Source organism: Bos indicus, chromosome 28 (genome assembly GCF_029378745.1).
Source record: "Bos indicus isolate NIAB-ARS_2022 breed Sahiwal x Tharparkar chromosome 28, NIAB-ARS_B.indTharparkar_mat_pri_1.0, whole genome shotgun sequence".
Taxonomy (NCBI): domain Eukaryota; kingdom Metazoa; phylum Chordata; class Mammalia; order Artiodactyla; family Bovidae; genus Bos; species Bos indicus.
Genome location: NC_091787.1, coordinates 27,322,667 through 27,340,340, shown reverse-complemented (window position 1 = coordinate 27,340,340; position 17,674 = coordinate 27,322,667). Strand labels below are relative to the sequence as shown.

Below are 17,674 nucleotides of genomic sequence, written 5' to 3'. Positions count from 1 at the left end.
GTGTCCAGCATGTGCTGGGTGTGTAGTTTGGGAAGACTCAGTCCCCTCATTCAGATTGAAAATAGGCTGACCGGCAGATATTTTTCTCTCTCCTCTGTCCCTAGTCCCAACTGAAACTCTTCCTGGACCACCAAGAGACTTCCAAGTGTCTGCCTTTCCTCTTGGTGACCCTTCTAGGGTGGCAAGGAAGGAAATATGGGGCTTATAAGAGAGGGCATGATAACTAAGATGTACTGGGCACTTAGTGTGCTCCTGAATGTTCAAACATGCATTAACTCATTGAGTCCTCATACTAACACAATAGAAGGTGCTGTTGTTTCATTTTATGAGGAAACTGAGGCCCAGAGGGGTAAAGCAATTGCTTAAGTTTATATGGTTGGGATGTGGTTGAACCAAGATTTGATCTTAGACTTTCTAGTTCTAGGGTATTTTGGGTTCTCAGGAGAGACAGAACCAAAGGGGTACGTATAGATATAGATCCTTATTATAAAGAATTGGCTCACATGAGCATGGAGGTTGAAGAGTCCCATGACCTGCCATCTGGAGACTCGGAAAAGCTGATGGTGTAGCTGCAGCCCAAGCTTCAGTCCCTGAGAAGCAGGGGGCTGATGGTGTTAGTCCTGGTCAGAGCTGAAGGCCTAAGAAAGAGAAGATGGATGTCCCAGGTCAAATGGAGAGCAATATAGATCTTTCCCCGCCCTTTTTGCCCTATTTAGGCCCCCAAGGGGTTGAATGATGCCCACAGTCATTGATGAGGGAGATCTTTGCTCAGTTTACCTATTTAAGTGTTAAATCTCTTATAGAGACAACCTCACGCATACATCCAAAACCAATGTTTTAACAGCTATCTTGGCATCCCTTAGCCTGGCCAAGTTGACACAGAATTAATCATCACAGGTATATGTTTTTCCCCAATGAAAAAAATTCAAACATAGCCTAGCTGATGGAATTTTACAGGGAACATTGATACACTATTAACATTTCACTACGCTTGTTTTATCACTTATCTACACATTTCCATCTTATTTTTGATGTGTTTAAAGAGAAATTATATATATTTGTATACTTCCTTTAAATACTTCAGCATGGATATTTAAGGTTTAATATCTGAGTTTTTCACTTGATGTAAAATGGGCATGAACTCATATTCAGCCACCTTGCTCTATTGCTTCTGTACACAGCACAAAACTGACCAGGCCATCCTACAGTGGTCATTTTACAAATGTTTACTGAACTGTCATGTGTGCGAGGGTCAGGGCTTATGAAGATGGATAAAACTCTCTGCTAATGAATTTCACACTGAATGCAAAACTGAGCAGCACTCAGTGAGAGGAATGTGCAAGTACAACAGGGGCACGAGGATGTATGAGGCTATCCATGCAGAGGGGACGCCAGGGAAGGCTTCACAGAGGAGGTACTGGGTAGAATTTCAAAGTAAGACTTAGTCAACTAGCCAGAAGCAGTTCCTTGGGTGGAAGGAACATCATGTGTGAAGTCAGGGAGATGTGAATTGGGGTGACTTAAAAGATGCTTGCTTCTTGGAAGGAAAGTTATGTCAAACCTAGACAATGTGTTAAAAAGCAGAGACATCACTTTGCCAACAAAGGTCCATATAGTCAAAACTATGGTTTTTCTAGTAGTCAGGTATGGATGTGAGAGTTGGACCATAAAGAAGGCTGAGCAATGAAGAATCAATATTTTCGAACTGTGGTGCTAGAGAAGACTCTTGAGAGTCCCTTGGACTGCAAGGAGATCAAACCAGTCAATCCTAAAGGAAATCAACCTTGAATATTCATTGGAAGGACTGATGCTGAAGCTGAAGCTCCAATATTTGGCCACCTGATGAAAAGAGGCGACTCATTGGAAAAGACCCAGATGCTAGGAAAGACTGAGGGCAGGAGGAGAAGGGTGCGACAGAGGATGAGATGATTGGATGGCATCATTGACTCAATGAACATGAGTCTGAGCAAACTGTGGGAGACAGTGAAGGACAGAGAAGCCTGGAGTGCTGCAGTCCATGGGGTTGCAGAGTCAGACATGACTTAGTGACCGAGCAACAACAATGCAGCTGTAGGTAGAATTTAGGATGGGGATAAGGGCTGTTACTTTCCTACTTCTGCAGTAACAAATGGCCACAAACTTGGTGATTTAAAACAAAAATTAATTTTCTTATGACCCTGGATGTCAGAAGTCTAGTAGTAATTCTGTCTGGGCTAACATGAAGGTGTTGGGGCTGGGTTCAGAGGAGAATGCGTTTCCTTGCCTTGTCTGGTCTTCCCACATTCATTCTAACTTCAAGGCCAGCACTGACTGTGCAGCCTTTCTTATATCATGTGTTTCTGATGCTGCCTCCACTGTCACATCTCCGACTTGGCAATCTTTTTCCTTCTAAGGACCCTTGTGATTACATTGGACCCACCGGGATAATATAGGATAGTCTCTCCACCTCAGATCCTAAAATTAATCTCATTTGCCAAGTGCCTTTTGCCATGTGAGGTAACAGTCCCAGGTACTGAGACGTGGACATCTTTGCAGGAACATTATTTTGCTGACCACAAGGGGACTGGGTGACCTGGACCACCAGGACTATGGAGCTGGGCTTGGCCTGAAGCTTCTGAGAGGGGACAGCCTTGGCTGGGCTTGACTTAACAGAGGAAAGGCTGGATTGAGTGCAGAGAAGGGGCAGCCCAAGTCTGGTCATTGTCTTCTCTACCTGTTGGGATGGTACAGAGGAGAAACCCAGGAGGAATTTGCAAAATGAATAAAAAGCGAAGTGCGTCTGGCTGGCTGCCAGGTGGTAGGGGAACAGCCTCTCTGAGGAGCCAAACTCTACCTGGGAGGGAGCTGGGAACCACAGCAGGAGGATGGCTCTCCTGGGAGACCGAGCCAGGTGCCCCCTCTCCACACAGCGTGAGGGTTAAGACAAGTCTATTACTGTTTCCTTGTCACTCTATCACCCGTCTAATGGCCGTCGATAGTAGCTGAATGAGAATTGATGGGGAGATAGATTTAATTAACCCCAGTGTCAGCAGCTGCGGGCCACTCGTTTTTGCGTTAATAGAGTGGCTGCCGATCCTCTCCCGGGCTTTGCTGGAGAGATGGGGGCAGAGGTGGCCAGGCAGAAGGGAAGCGGGGACTCAGCGTGGGCCCACTGCTCCCCTCCTCTGAGAGCAGGCAGTCGCCTTGTCAGCCTGACCATGCCACCTGGCTCTGCTCTCTTGTCTGCAGATCTGAGCAGGGAGAGGTTGAGGGCCCAGAGCCCACCACAACTCCCCTGCCCCTGGCCCCCAGCTTGAAGACAGGCATCCTGCCGGCCCAGCCCAGCATCCAAGTTCCGCCCCAGTCCAGCCCTGTCCTTGCTGGCCTCCCGGCATGATGTGCTTTCCTCATGCCTCTCCGTCCACTCTGTTTCCTGGGCTCCCCGTGCCATCCAGGCTGATAGCCCGCCCCTGGGCACTAGCCTCCCATCCTAATGTCCCCCAGCCCCATCTTTAGTTCTCTCCCTGTGCAGCCTAACCCCTCAGCTAGGCACCAACAACAGAAGGCCCACTGCTGCCTCACAGGTGAGGGGACCCTGTCGGGAGTGGTGGCAGGAGGCCTCAGGAGGCTGCCCTCTCAGTTGCCCACTTTGTGTGCAGTGGATCCCACCTGCTCCTTCTGTAAAATGGGAGCTTGGATGAGTGGTCATCCTGATGGGCAGCCAGGGGCCGATGACCTGGGGCTGACGGTCTGGACTTCTCTGACATGGTCTCCTGACGTGGGGTCCCACCATGGGGACAGGTAACGAGGGGACACTAAGTGGGGGGGGACTCAGTGCTCTGTACTCTTCTGGGTGGTAATGTCCATGGGGATAGGACACTGTTGATTCCACTATGGCTGTGTGCCCAGCACACAGTAGGTGCTCTGTCCGTATTTGTTAAGCGGACACTGTACTTGGGCCGGCCCCAGGCACTGAACGTGGAGGGTCTTGGCCCCTCAGGAAGACCTGGACTGTGATTATGGTGCAGATGAGACTGGGTGCCTGGCAGGGAGAGTCTCTTCCCATTGACCCTCGGCTCCTCACTCATTGCTCTGCCCCTCCACGGTCTGTGACCTTGGACAATCACTTTAGCACTGGGAGTTCCAGTCTGTGGGCACACAAATACCATCTCTCTCACAGTTGTGACACTGAACTCAATGAAATTGTATGTGGACCAGGTCTGAGACACATGCTTGGTAGGTATTCACCACCTGTTCCCTGGACCCAGTTATCCCCACAATACCCACCTCCAGCTTTGACAGAGAGGGAGCTTTGGAGTCTGGAATCTAGAGGCCATGTGGAGTCTGTCTCTGAGAATACAGATCACTCCTGATGAACAGGGATTATCTCAGCCTGGGTGTCACAACAGGGGACATCTGGGTACCGACTCTGAGAGGTACCTGAGGATTGACAGGCTAATACATACAGAAATTCTTTCTCCCTCACCCCCTTATCACTTCAGCCCTGGACTAGGGGTCTGCTCTTTAGGTTGAGAGAGGCAGGCCCATGGTTTCCACTGGCTGCTTACTTCTTGGATCGGCAGGTCACTGAGGAGGGCCCACACTGACTGGGGGCAGGTGTGTGGGCAGCGACCACCCGGCCACCCAGGGCTGCAAGCTACCCAAGCATCCCGTCTGGCAGTCTCCATCCTCGCTTCACACCTCCACTGCCTTTCATTTTCAGCTCTGATTGGTTTTCTTGTTTTAACACATACCCCAGGCCCTGTCTTTGACCCCAGTGATGGATTCAGCCGCTCCCTGGGACTCCAGCTGCCAAGCTTGTCTGGAGCTGCTGGGGGTGGGGGAGGGAAAGACGGTGGAGGAAATTACCCTTCATGTTCCAGGCTCAGCGGTGGGTGAGGAACACCCTCCCCAGGGCCAAGAGGCAGCTCGGGGCTGCGCAGGATGGGGGTGGGGACTGTCAGGCTCTGTCACAGGGAAATGGATTTTCCCTCCCCGGGCCTCCAGTTTGCCTTCCGAACAAGGAAGTATGATGGTGGCGAAACGCTCATGTCTATGACGTGGAAAGTCTGAGTCCTCGGACAAATGGGACATTGATTTTCCTTCACGTTCTGGATGTGCCTGCTCCCAGCATCTGCCTGTGCTGGCTGTGCCTCCAGAGAACTGGCCAGGAACTGGCACTAGATGGTTCTCGCCCTGCCGGACCTGGAGGGGGAGCAGGGCAGGGGAAGGGCCACAAGATTACCAGAGCGTTCTTCCTCTGGAGGACTGAAGGGAGGCAAGGGTGTGCCAGGTGCCTAACCCCCTCCCAAACCTGCTGCCTACGGGACCCACCCAAAAGGAGCCCCCACCCAGGCTCTTGTCACAGAAAATGATAGATGACAGGCTGAGGGTGGCAGTACCTCAGCCAAGCGGATGGGGCAGTTCGAGCCATCAGATGTTTGGCATGCCCAGTGCACAATGGCTAATTGGAAGCATCTGGATGGTTGACTGAAAACAGGTGTCTGTCCGCCAAGATGCAAAGAAGGGAGACCTTGAATGCACCTCCTCTCACTAGCACATCAAAATCGCAACTATCTGCAGAACAACCATCCATGCAAAAGACTGGAATCTACCAGAAAAGATCTACAACTGAAGACGTAAGGAAGGAGCCACGACGAGACGGGCAGGAGCGGTGGACTCGTGATATAATCAAATCCCATACCACAGACTTGAGTGACCCAAGGACTGGAGAAGAATTACAGTGCAGAGGTTCTCCCACAGGAGTGAAGGTTCTGAACCCCACATCAGGCTCCCCAGCCGGGGGTGTCTGGCACCAGGAAGAGGAGCCCCCAGAACACTGGGCTTTGAAGACCAGTGGGGCTGAATTGCAGGAACCCCACAGGACTGAGGGGAAACTGAGACTCCACTCTTGGAACCTACACCAGGTCTCACTTGCACCGGGACCCTGGGCAAAAGCAGTCATTTTATAGGAGCCTGGGCCAGACCTACGTGGTGCTCTTGGAGGGTCTCTTGGGGAAGGTGTGCAGCTGTGGCAAGCTGGGGACAGCCATATTTAGGAGCTCCTTGGGCCACTGGAAGCCCTGTGCAGTGGGCGGGGCTGTAGTGTGGGCTCCTCCCCCTCGCTGACCGTTAGACCTGGCCCCGCCCACAATCCGTAGTCCACAGTGCTCAGATACCTCAGGCCAAACACGTACCTGAGAGGGCGACAGGGCCCCACCTGCTAGCAGACAGGCTGCCTGAAGACTAGCGAGCCCACACCTGCGTCTTGACACAGACCTAGACAGAGCCCAGCACCCCAGACAGCCATATATCTACAGATGTGACCCTGAGAGGTGGGAACTTGCGAGAGTGTTTCCTACAGGTGAGCTGAGCACAGCCTGGATCTCAGGGACATGGGCGTGGCTGTGAGAACTATGGGACCCTGCAGGGTCTCCTGATGCTCAGAGGGAATGGGGAGGGAGCAGCTGGCCCCTCGCCTCAGGTCAGTCTGAGGACAGGTGGCTCCTCCCTGGCATGATTTAGTGGCTGCCCTGAGCAGCCTCTGCTCAAACCCTGCTCCTGTGTGGGGGCTGGGACTGGCTGGACAGGGCCCCGTGACAGAGGAATGAGCCTGAAGACCTGGTCTTCCAGGCCCATTCTGCTCCCTCCAGCTGTGGGACTTCTGAGCCTCATTTAATTCATCCCTCAAGTTGGAATGTTGTCAATGCATAATGCACAGGGTGGTTGGAAGAGTGCTTTGTAATTGTAAAAGGAGATGTGGACATTTTATTATTTCCAGAACCTCAGGCAGCAGAGCTGGGGACTCACTTGAGATCTAGTTGACTCCCTTTCCTCCCTGATGCAGGGCCTCCAGGGGAACCTGTGGTAATCATCACAGCCCTGAGTCCTGAGCCCTCACCTATGCCAGGGGCTGAGCTCAGGGCAGGGGATGCCAGTGAGCCATCAGGTTCCTGCTTCCTGGTGCCTTGGTGTCAGACCAGGGATATGAACCCCTGATCTGGCGGAGAACTGAGAGGTATGAGCCATGCTGTTCCAATGGCCCAGCCTCAGATACTCAAGGAAAGGGAAGGCCAGGGAAGACAAGAAGGCTTCCTGGAGGAGGTGGCTCTGAGCTAGGGTTTGAGGGACAAGTGGCATCTAGACATGGGTCCAAGAAGCAGCAAGGGGGCTCCCGGTGGGGGTGGGAGAATGGAGGCATCCCAGGCAGACCTGGGGGTGGGAAAATGTTTGGCTTTCTATCTGAGCTGAGAGGAGAGACATGTGCTCATTAAGTCCTGGAACCGTGTTTGCCTCAGGTTTGGAGGGTGCGGCCGTAGACTGCCCCTCAGCCTGGTTGGCCCTCTATTATACAAATGGGTCACCCCCTGTTCCTAGGTCTGGCCCCACAACCCCTCTCTTCTAGCAAAAGGCATTCTTCCCCACCTCCCTTCCTGAACCTGGGGCACTTGTCCACATCCTGTCAGAAATTCTTGGTCCAAGTCAATAAAAAATGGCTGACATCAGTAAGAAATAACCGTGAAAGCATTTCATTTGGAAAGATGAAAGAACTACGGAGGAGCAATTAGAAGCATGACACTTGGAAGCCTCTGGGGGGCTGGACTGAAGGGTGACGATCAAGGACAAGGCTGTCCTCAGGACAGTCGATCAGTACTGACTGTTTAACTTCAACAAAAATGAAAAACAAAATTTTTTTTAAACATACCTTCTTGCCTAACCTGAATCCTTCCTACTACAGAGGAAGGCCATCTCCTGTTATCCTGTCCTTGGAACAAATTAGGGTGGACAATGGCTTTTAGAGGAGATCCTCAGAGATTCCCTTGGCTGACGGTGTGGGGCATCATCACTCCTCTGAGCTTGGAGCCATCAGGGCTGAAGAATTTTCTTTGATTCTCTAGGTCCCAAATCCTGATCAGCACAAATAATGTGGAAGCCCAGAGTTCTGGGATCTTCAGGCAGCATGAGCCATGCTGGTACATGGGAGCTGGGTGTGTACCCTGAGCCACACCACCACCTGGCTTCAGTTCTGGCTCGCCCTGGGCCAGCTTACTCACCTTGGGCAAGTTACATAACCTTCAGCACTGGCTCAGTCTCCCCTTGGGCAAACACTACCACGTGTTTCCAGAGGTTTCAACGACACACAGAGACTGGCATCTGGTAGGCTCTTCGTACATACAGTCCATTTGTTGTTTGGATTTTGGAATTGCAGAAGTGTATAAGATGCTAAGCTATTAGATGCTGGATGCAAAAGAAATTTGAAAGGTCATTTTCATTTTGTACAGAGAAAACTGAGGTTCTGAAAGCTTGAGATGAATGAGTCAGAAAAGAACCTGTAAGATCCTCAGCACCCTCCTCTAGCTCACAGGTGGGGCAGAGGCACTGGGAAGTGACTTCAGACCTGGGAGCAGACCTGGGTCCAAAGGGACAGTGGCAGAGAGGGAGGATAGGAGTGAGGGAAGGAAACAGGAAGCAGATGCCAGCAGAGTGTGGAGATGATGGTGGGAGATGCGGCCGCTGGGCTGTCCCTCCACTGAAAGGGCACTCCGGGCTGCTGAGTGTGGCAGGAAGTGACTGTGTGGCCGGAAGTGACTGGAAGTGGTGCGTGTCAGGTGTGTTAAACGCAAGGCTGGGGAAATGGTTAAATGTGTTAAATGCCGGCTGGGGAAATGGGACCTTCCTAGCTGATCATGTCTTCAAACATATCTATAAGGACAATCAGTTTCAGGAGCTCCAAGGCTGGCATGGTGGACTGAACAATAGCTGTGCCTGGGGGTGACTCAGGGGATCTGTAGTTTATTGTTCCTGTGGCCAGATAACTCTGAAGGTTGTGATGCAACTTTTTCTGTGACCCTGAGCATTTCATATAATGTGAGTAGCCCCTAGCCACAGAAAGGGGGTACCTGAAAGGAGAGAAGATTTCGTTGTTTTAGAAGTCAGTTCCCCTCCCAGCCAGTCTCACCCCAAGCCCTCGCCAATACAGTCTCTGCTCAGGGAGGTTCTGGGTCTTGTTCCCCTTTAAGGAATTCAGAAGTTTCCTGAAAATGGGACCAGGTATTGGGTGCTGCTGCTGCTACTGCTGCTGCTAAGTCGCATCAGTCGTGTCCAACTCTGTGCGACCCCATAGACGGCAGCCCACCAGGCTCCCCCATCCCTGGGATTCTCCAGGCAAGAATACTAGAGTGGGTTGCCATTTCCTTCTCCAATGCATGAAAGTGAAAAGTGAAAGGGAAGTCGCGTAGTTGTGTCCAACTCTTAGCGACCCCATAGACTGCAGCCTACCAGGCTCCTCCGTCCATGGGATTTTTCAGGCAAGAGTACTGGAGTGGGGTGCCATTGCCTTCTCCCGTATTGGGTGCTAGGAGCCTCTATTCCGTGACTGAGCTAGTATCAGGCCCCAAAATGTTTTGGGAACTCCCAAGACTTGGAAGGAAAGCAATGACAAACCTAGACAGCATATTAGAAAGCAGAGACATCACTCTGCCTACAAAGGTCCATATAATCAAAGCTCTGTGTTTTCCAGTAGTCACATATAGATGTGAGAGTTGGACCATAAAGAAGACTAGGTGCTGAAGAATTGATGCTTTTGAACTGTGGTGCTGGAGAAGATTCTTAAGAGTCCATTGGACTGCAAGGAGATCAAACCAGTCAATCCTAAAGGAAATCAACCCTGAATATTCATTGGAAGGACTGAAGCTAAAGCTCCAATACTTTGGCCACCTGATACAAAGAGTCAACTCATTGGAAAAGTCCCAGATGCTGGGAAAGATTGAGGGCAGGAGGAGAAGGGGGCGACAGAGCATGAGAAGGTTGGATATCATCACTGACTCAATGGTCATGAATTTGAGCTAACTCCGGGAGATAGTGAAAGCCTGGGGTCACAAAGAGTCAGACATGCCTTAGCGACTGAACAATAACAAAGACTGGGATAAGGAGGAGAGATATATCTAAGAAGCACAGTGAGGATCTAGGATTTCTACCTAGTAGAGGGTTTAGGGTAGCAAGCTGGCAGGGATGGGTACTGGGGCTTATCTTGAAGCTGTATTTGCATTTGAAGGTGACTTTGAACTTTGGTAGAATCCAAACCTATAGCAAAGTGATCTGTTCCTACCTTGCCCCTGGGACTCCCAGCCCCAGCATGGATCTCTGATTTCTGGGCTGTCTGCTGTTTAGATAATTCTTCTCTTTGAACCTCAGTTTTCCTCCTTGTCAATGTACCAGCCGGATCTCATTCAGCCAACTGGAGCCAAAAAGCATCCATCTGCTCTCTGTTCTCAGGACAGCCCTGCCATGGTCAGTATTGGTAGCTTGTCCTCTTGGATTTTCTCCAGGTGAGCGTCCTGATCTTAGAACCATTCCCCACCATGAGGGCAGCACCGTGACTGGCAATACAACCAGTCCCTGCAGGGTCCTAAGGCTTGTCTTCCACAACCAGACACGTCTGGAATTTGCTTGTCTTTTCCCACATGAACTACTGTTTTTACCCATATCTCTTCTAAGCTCTAATTATTCACAACAACCCCCTACCCACCAAAAAAAAAAAAAAAAAAAATCACGTTTTACTTTTACCCCTCTTAACCTTTTTCAAGCTAGCAATATCTTTTTGTATCTTGATTCCAACATCTCATTGTATTAGCTTTCTCTCCCAGCCTGAGTCCTCTGTAAATCTAATAAGTGGCCTTCTGTGCCTTTGTCCAAGCCACTGATAAAAGCATTAAACAAGACATGGTCAAGTTCAGAGAAAGCACTGTAGCCTCTAGAGAGCCCTCCAATTTGATATTGATTAATTAATTAGTCTCTTTGGACATAGCTGTTGAACCAGCTATGGATCTGGCTCACATCCTCTCCACAGGAAAGTCTTGAGAGACTTTATCAAATGCTTACCCAGAAGTTTTAGGTCTACAGCAATCTTCTGATTCATCTCTCCAGGACCCTGACAAAAAATGGGGACTGAGCATGTTTGTCATGACCTCCTGGGGAACCCAGACCAGCCCCCGATGACCACATACCCTTTGATAATTGACCACAAACTATGTGCTTAATGATCATTTCTACAATTTTACTTGGAACTAGCATAAAATTAATTTGTCTACATTTCTGGAATCTCTCTCTCTTCCTTGGAAAACTTGGACATATATTGATCTCCTTTTACCCCTCATTAGTTTCCCATGATTTTTCAAGGGTTGCTGTTTCAGCTTCTACAAACATATCTCTTGGTTCTTCCAGAAATTTCAAAGATAACTAGAGCATACCAGAAGGCAAATTTGTCTAAAGTAGTTAGTTACCTGGAAACTATAAAGAAAAAAGTCCTTTTCCTTGCCCATATAAACATTTAAAAGCATATCTATGGTAGACCTCCAAAGTAAAAGTCAATTACAGTAATGTTTCCCACAAATATGAAAAGACTAATTTTTCTGTCATACAAACAGGTCTTAAAAATCAATAATAAAAAGAGAAAAATGAGTAGAGGATTTAAACAGGCAGTTTATAGAAACAAGAAATACAAAAGGCCAGTAAACATATGAAAATGTGCTTAATCTCTCACCATTAATGCAAAACAAGGTTAAATCTGTATATTAATAAATTAGCAAAAATTAAAATTTGATGAAACCCAGTGCCAGCAAGGACATGGAGAAACGGGCACTCACATATGTAGCTGGTAGAAGTGTACGTTGCTGCAATCTGTTTGCAAAGGATAGTTTAATAATACCTACCAAAATTTTAAATAAATGTCCTTGCCTTTAGGGATTTGATCACATAGCTATGCAGGTGTTCACCAGCAGCCCCTTTGCCAGGCTCCTGATCATTCTTCTTGCTGGAGAAGGACACCAGACAAGACTCAAGGATCCTTCTTTCACCATCCTGCTTTAACTCCGTACCACCCAGACTTTCCAGTGGTTACAAGTCCCGTTGTTGCATTTGGGTTGTTTGCCTCTGTTGTTGGGTGAGATTCTTTTTTCCCCCGGTTAATCTTCATTCAGACCCTATCCTCTGAACTGCGGGTTCATTTCACACTTTTTGTTTTCTGCTGTGGTCTGTTTCTTCTTCCATCCTCTGCCTGGGTCCCTGGTAAACTTTAGTTGACACTTTAGATGCCTCTCCTTTTCTTCCTTGAAGTCAATTGTTTTCACAGGTCAGAATCAGGGCGCAGGGTATGGGACCATATCTATCTTTGCTCAGAAAGTTTTCATCTCTGCCTTCCTGAAGTCCAGGATAGCTTTATTCAGCACACTCATATTGAGCACCAGGGTGCTAGGGAGCCATGGTAGAGATTAGATAGGAAGCCAGCTCTCAAAGGACTCTACCAGGAGCACAGTATATGCTGATGAATTATAGTTTAGACTTTTAAAAACTTCATTGTGTCCTAAGTAATGCCCCAACATAGCCTGGACTTTCCTGGCAGACATTGGAATCTTTCAGGAGGTGGAGGGGCAAGGAAAATGAATCATCTGGGCTGTTTCCCCCATCCTGATCCTAATCTGATTGTACTGCTGTGTGGAGATAGCATATGAAAGGAAAGTGTGTTTCAATTCTACTTCTTGGGCAACCTTGGGGCACAAGGGGAGGGTAACTGGTAGGAACATGATTGTTCCTTTTCAGTTGGGGGTTAGAAAACAGAGTCATTAAAAGGTCTCTGAGATTGGAAGAAAGTGTGTGTGTGCGTGTGTGTGTGTGTGTGTGTGTGTGTGTGCACGCACATGTATTCCACATGTGGGGAACCTGCATGTGAGAATGAGGATGGAAAGTGTGTGTACCTTCATGAAGCCGCGGTGTGGAGGGTGGTGTGGGAATGTGGAGAGAGTTTGGGGTCCCTTCCCCCACTAACATCAAGATTGCAGTAACTGCAGATTAAGTGCTGCTGACCCCAGGAGACAAGCGGCTCTGTTTCCAAGGGAACCACATGGCTCAATCAAGGTCCCTGAAAGGGAGGGTGAGCCAGGATGGAGCAGCCCTTCAACCTTCCAGAGCAGTAGCGCGTACAGCGGAGCTCTCTGACCTGCTTCAGCCTGCTGAGGAATCCTGGGCAGGTCACTTAACACTGCCTGGTCCCTTCACAAGCCCCTGCTCCTAGGAGAGGTAGACAGGTAGTTAAGGCACTTGGCTATCCATGTGCCCCCTCTCAGCTCCAGCTCCCCCCTCCCCTCCATGGTCTCTGAATGATCTTGGGATAGTCCCTTTGCTTCTCTGGGCTTGTTTTTCCATCAACACAATGAAAGTACTGGTCAAAGAGTCTCTAAGGATTCCTCCCAGTTCTATGACTTTCTCCTGAGACCTCTCCCCTCTTCTATCACATGCAGACTCCCTGGTCCAAGATGTGAGGGGAATGGAGGACCCAGGGAAGCCATTCTCCTTGCCCACCTGCCCCTACCAAATAGCACCAGTTGTGCCATCTCCATAGCAACTGACGCCTCCCCATCTTTAGGGAGTGAGCAGGGTGTTCAAGAGGCCAGTGGTGTTTTTATCAGCAGCTTCAAGCAGGAGCAGAAATGGAAGTTGAATATCAGGAGGGGCTCTGATCTGAGGAGAAGGTGAGAAGGGGCCCCTCAGTCCACAGCCCTTCAGTAGGGTCACTGGAAAGTTGCAAACTGAGCCCCACCCTGTCTAGGGCATCCTGGCCCATGGGTCAGTCGCACCTCCACAGAACCCAGCATAAGGCAGCCTAAACTCTGATATCAGAGGAGAAAGTCATGGAAGTGCCACGGGGTGGAAAGAACCCTTGCAGTCAGGGCAGCTGGTTTCACTTTCCAGTTCTTCCAGGTCAGTGGCTCTCAACCCTGGCTGCACATTAGAACCACTAAGAGAGCTTTTAAAGATGCCCAGGTCTGCCCCCAGGATATCCCAAGATGGGATCCATGCTTCAATATTTAAAACGTTCCACCAGAGACTCTGTTTCTAGCCATAAAGGTAATAGGAACTGAATTCACCTTTCTATTTTAAACAACGAGAAATCTGGGCAAAATATAGGATATGATAGATGTTGAACAACTGGCAGGGCAGGACAGTAATTGCTTAGAGAAGGGAAACAAACACGGTGAGTCCTTCAGTTTCTTCAACTTACACTCTGGGTTGAGAAAACAGAGATTGAAGTTCGAGGAGACCAAGGTGTCTAGAATTTGTGGGGGAGAGTGCTGGAGAGGTGAGGGCTGCAAAGAAAGAAAGCACTCCAGAGCATAGCAGAGGGGTTGTCTTGGGGTTTTGGCTAAGAACTCATCTGAGCACATGTGAAAACCACTGGGTAAAAAACGACTAGAGAGCAACAGACTGAGCAACTTCCAGAGTGCAGACAGGGCTGGGGATTGTTCTTGTTCACCCGGTTAGAGTAGGGAAACCTTGTATTACAGGAGACATCAGCTAGAGTCCTGAGAAACGTGTCCTGGATCATAGACTTAAATTATCTCTAGAGCAAAGTGTGCTCTGAAATCACCCTTAAAAAGATAAAACAGCAAACCTTGAAAGAATCCAACTATTTTCAGATAACTTGTGTTTCAGAACAAAACTAAGAATATCTATGGGAACACATAAATATATAGCATCCAACAAAATACAATTCACAATGTCTGGCATCCAACCAAAAATTGTTGTTGTTCAGTCGCTAAGATGTGTCTGACACTTTTGTGATTCTATGGACTGTAGCCTGTCGGGTTCCTCTGTCCATGGGATTTCCCAGGCAAGAATACTAGAGTGGGTAGCTCTTTCCTTTTCCAGGGGGGTCTTCCTGATCCAGGGATCAAACCCGTGGTTCCTGCATTGGCAGGCGGATTCTTTAACACTGAGCCAGATGTATTAATTTTCTATTGCTGCCATAACAAATAACCATAAACTTAATGGCTTCAAACAACACCCAATTATCATGTTACAGTTTCTATGGGTCAGAAGTCCAGGCACAGCACAGTTTAGCAGGGTACTCTGGTTATGGTCTCCCAAGGCTGAGATCAAGATGCCAGTTTGCCTAGTTCTCCGGATCTTGGAATTGTCTTCCCAGCTTAACCTCAGCTCCTGTGGTTGTAAGCCTGAGGTCCCATTTCCATGTTGGTTGTCAGCTAGGGGCTGTCCTGAGCTCCTTGAGGCTTCCCACATTCCTTGTCATGATACCCATACTTTCTACACATCAGCAATGATGCATCAAATTTTACTCATGCTCTGAATTTCCCTGACTTACTCTTCTGCCTCTGCTTTAAGGATTCATGATTATGTTGGGCTCACCCTGGGTAATTGTTGGGGGCCAGAGTGAGGTACTCCGCCCATGACAAAGGTCATGAGGAAGGAGGCTCGACATACGCAAAGGCGGGATTGAGCCTCAGGAGTCCCCCTGGAACTCCTCGAGCATCTACCCCCATTACCAGAGCCTGCCTACTTTACTACTTTGTGCTCTTACCTACACCTCTGACTTTACGGGGGGCTGTCCCCCACCACCTCTTTCGGAGAAGGAGTTAACCTAGAGCTCCAGTCAATAAAAACTCTTGGGTGTGACAAGAGTGTTTTAACCTACAAACTCCTCTGAAGGTTCTCTAGCCTGCCTGACAGGCTCGTCCGGCCACATGTGATTGCTCACAGCCTCCCAACCGTGAGAGGCACAAGATGCTTTAAACCCTCTAAAAACAGGTTCTTTAGAGAAGTTAGAAAACTATAAGTATAGTGGGCTAATTAGAAATTGTGTTGGTGAAGGGTTTTTCATTTGTTGAGCCAATGTTTGTTGCTAAGTCTCCACATCCCCTGCCCTTACACACATTAATGAATATATAGAATTAACCTTTGATATTAATCACGTTAGACCTTAGGCTAAGTAAATTCTTTCTTTAACTAAAACCCACTACACCCTCACCCTGTAGGAATGTAACTTTATTTGGGTGGCGTCTGTTTTGAGAATAATCAGCCCTGGAGAAATAAGTGTCCTGATTGACTGACCGCTGTCACAAGGAGAGGGTCGTAAATTGTCAGCAGGCCCCCCTGGCCAGAAGATGATGTAACACCCCTAAGACCTCTGTATACATTTATGTGAAGCACCTGACTTTAATAAAAGTCAGGAATGCTGTCCCCACGTGACTTTTGTATAACATCTCAGTGTATAAAAACAGACTCTGGAAAATAAAGAATTGGGATCAGTTTCTCGAAATACTGGTCTCCCCATGTCGCTCTCTCTCTCACTCTGGTTGAGTCTCCAACTGGAGCGCGGAACCCACCATGCTTACTAATTATGCCTGGGCTTCTAAGATCCGACCGGGGAGGCCTCAGTGTCTCCTCTCCTTCGGGAGAACGGAAGGACGCCTGTGGCCTACGTAAGTGGTGCAAACTTCTTGTCTTGAAGTTTTATTGGTCTCCCGCGTAAACCAAGCCACTCAGCCTCTTTTCTCCACTGAATTTTCCTACTGAGCTATCCTCATCCTATTACTCTTTATATCTTTGATAAAATATTTAAATAAATAAATAGGTCGCCGACGCCGTCCCCGCTTCGAATACCCTGGATCAGCCGGGGCAGGACCCCGGCAGGTAATCAAATGTATTCTTATTCTAAGGTCAAATGATTAGTAAACTTACTTTTTTTTCTATATAAAGTAATACATCCGTGGCTTTCTACATTAGAGCATAGAGTGCTCTTGGGGGCCATAATTCTGCCAGGTATGCAAAGAAGCAGAAAAATATCCATTCTAGGTGAAAAATCAAACATTAGAAATAGGCCAGAAATGAGAGTGATGCTTGAATTAGTGAACAAGGGTGTCAAAACAACTATTATAACTATGCCCTATATGTTCAAGAAAAGAGAAGAAATAACTGTGATGGAGAGAGAAATAGAAGATATACAAAGCATTCAAATGGAACTTTTAGAAATGAAAAATTCGGTATCTGAATTACACTGTATTTTCAATATCTGGAAACGCATTGGGTGGGATTCATCGTGGATTAGACATAGCAGAAGAAAAGACAGTAAACTTGAAGACACAGGGATAAAAATGATCCAGAATGAAGCACACACAGAGAGACAGAAACAGAAAAAATACACGAAACTGCGTGATAAGCAATCCAATGTCACACATGCATTAAAAGGACACAAACGTGTTTTTGAACAAGTAAGGACCAATACCTTTCCAAATTTGCTGAAAACTATAAATCCACAGAGCCAAGAAGCCCAATGAACCCACAGCAAGAGAAACATAAAAAAACCATGCCAAGACACAAATAAAATTGCTGAAATCAGTGATGAAATAAAAAATTTAAAAGCAGCTACAAGAAAAAGACACAGATAGAGGAACATAGAAATGGTAACAGACTTCTTGTGAGACATTATTCAGTCCAGAAGGTACTAAATAATGTCTTTAAATACTAAAAGAAAACTTATCAACCTAAAATTTAATACCCATTAAAATTGTTTTTGAAAATGAAAATAAAATTAAGCCTTTGGGTTCAATGACAGCTAGGAGAATTCATCATCAGCAAACATCCTCTATAAGAAACGTCAAAGGAAATTGTTCAAGGAAGAAAAACATACCAGGTAGAAATTTGGATAGAGGAATCAAGAGTGGTGGAAATGCAGAAATGTGAATAAATATTAAAGACATTTTAAAAATAATTTTTGGTCTCTTTAAAATACAATTGCCTTAAGATATTTTACAGCTTGCCATTTGTGACCATATAGATGGACCAAGAGGGTATTATCCTGAGTGAAATAAGTCAGACAGAGAAAGACAAACCCTGTATGATT

At 47.7% G+C, this 17,674-nt stretch overlaps 1 long non-coding RNA gene across 2 annotated transcripts in view; it reads left to right on the top strand.

Annotated features, from left to right (window-relative positions):
- Window positions 1-6,148: 6,148 nt before the first annotated feature.
- LOC139180331 (uncharacterized) overlaps window positions 6,149-17,674 on the top strand; it is a 37,368-nt gene continuing 25,842 nt past the window's right edge. For both annotated transcript variants that reach the window (XR_011564609.1, XR_011564608.1), the window contains exon 1: window positions 6,149-6,343. This is a non-coding gene — a long non-coding RNA (uncharacterized lncRNA). The remainder of the gene's footprint in view (window positions 6,344-17,674) is intronic.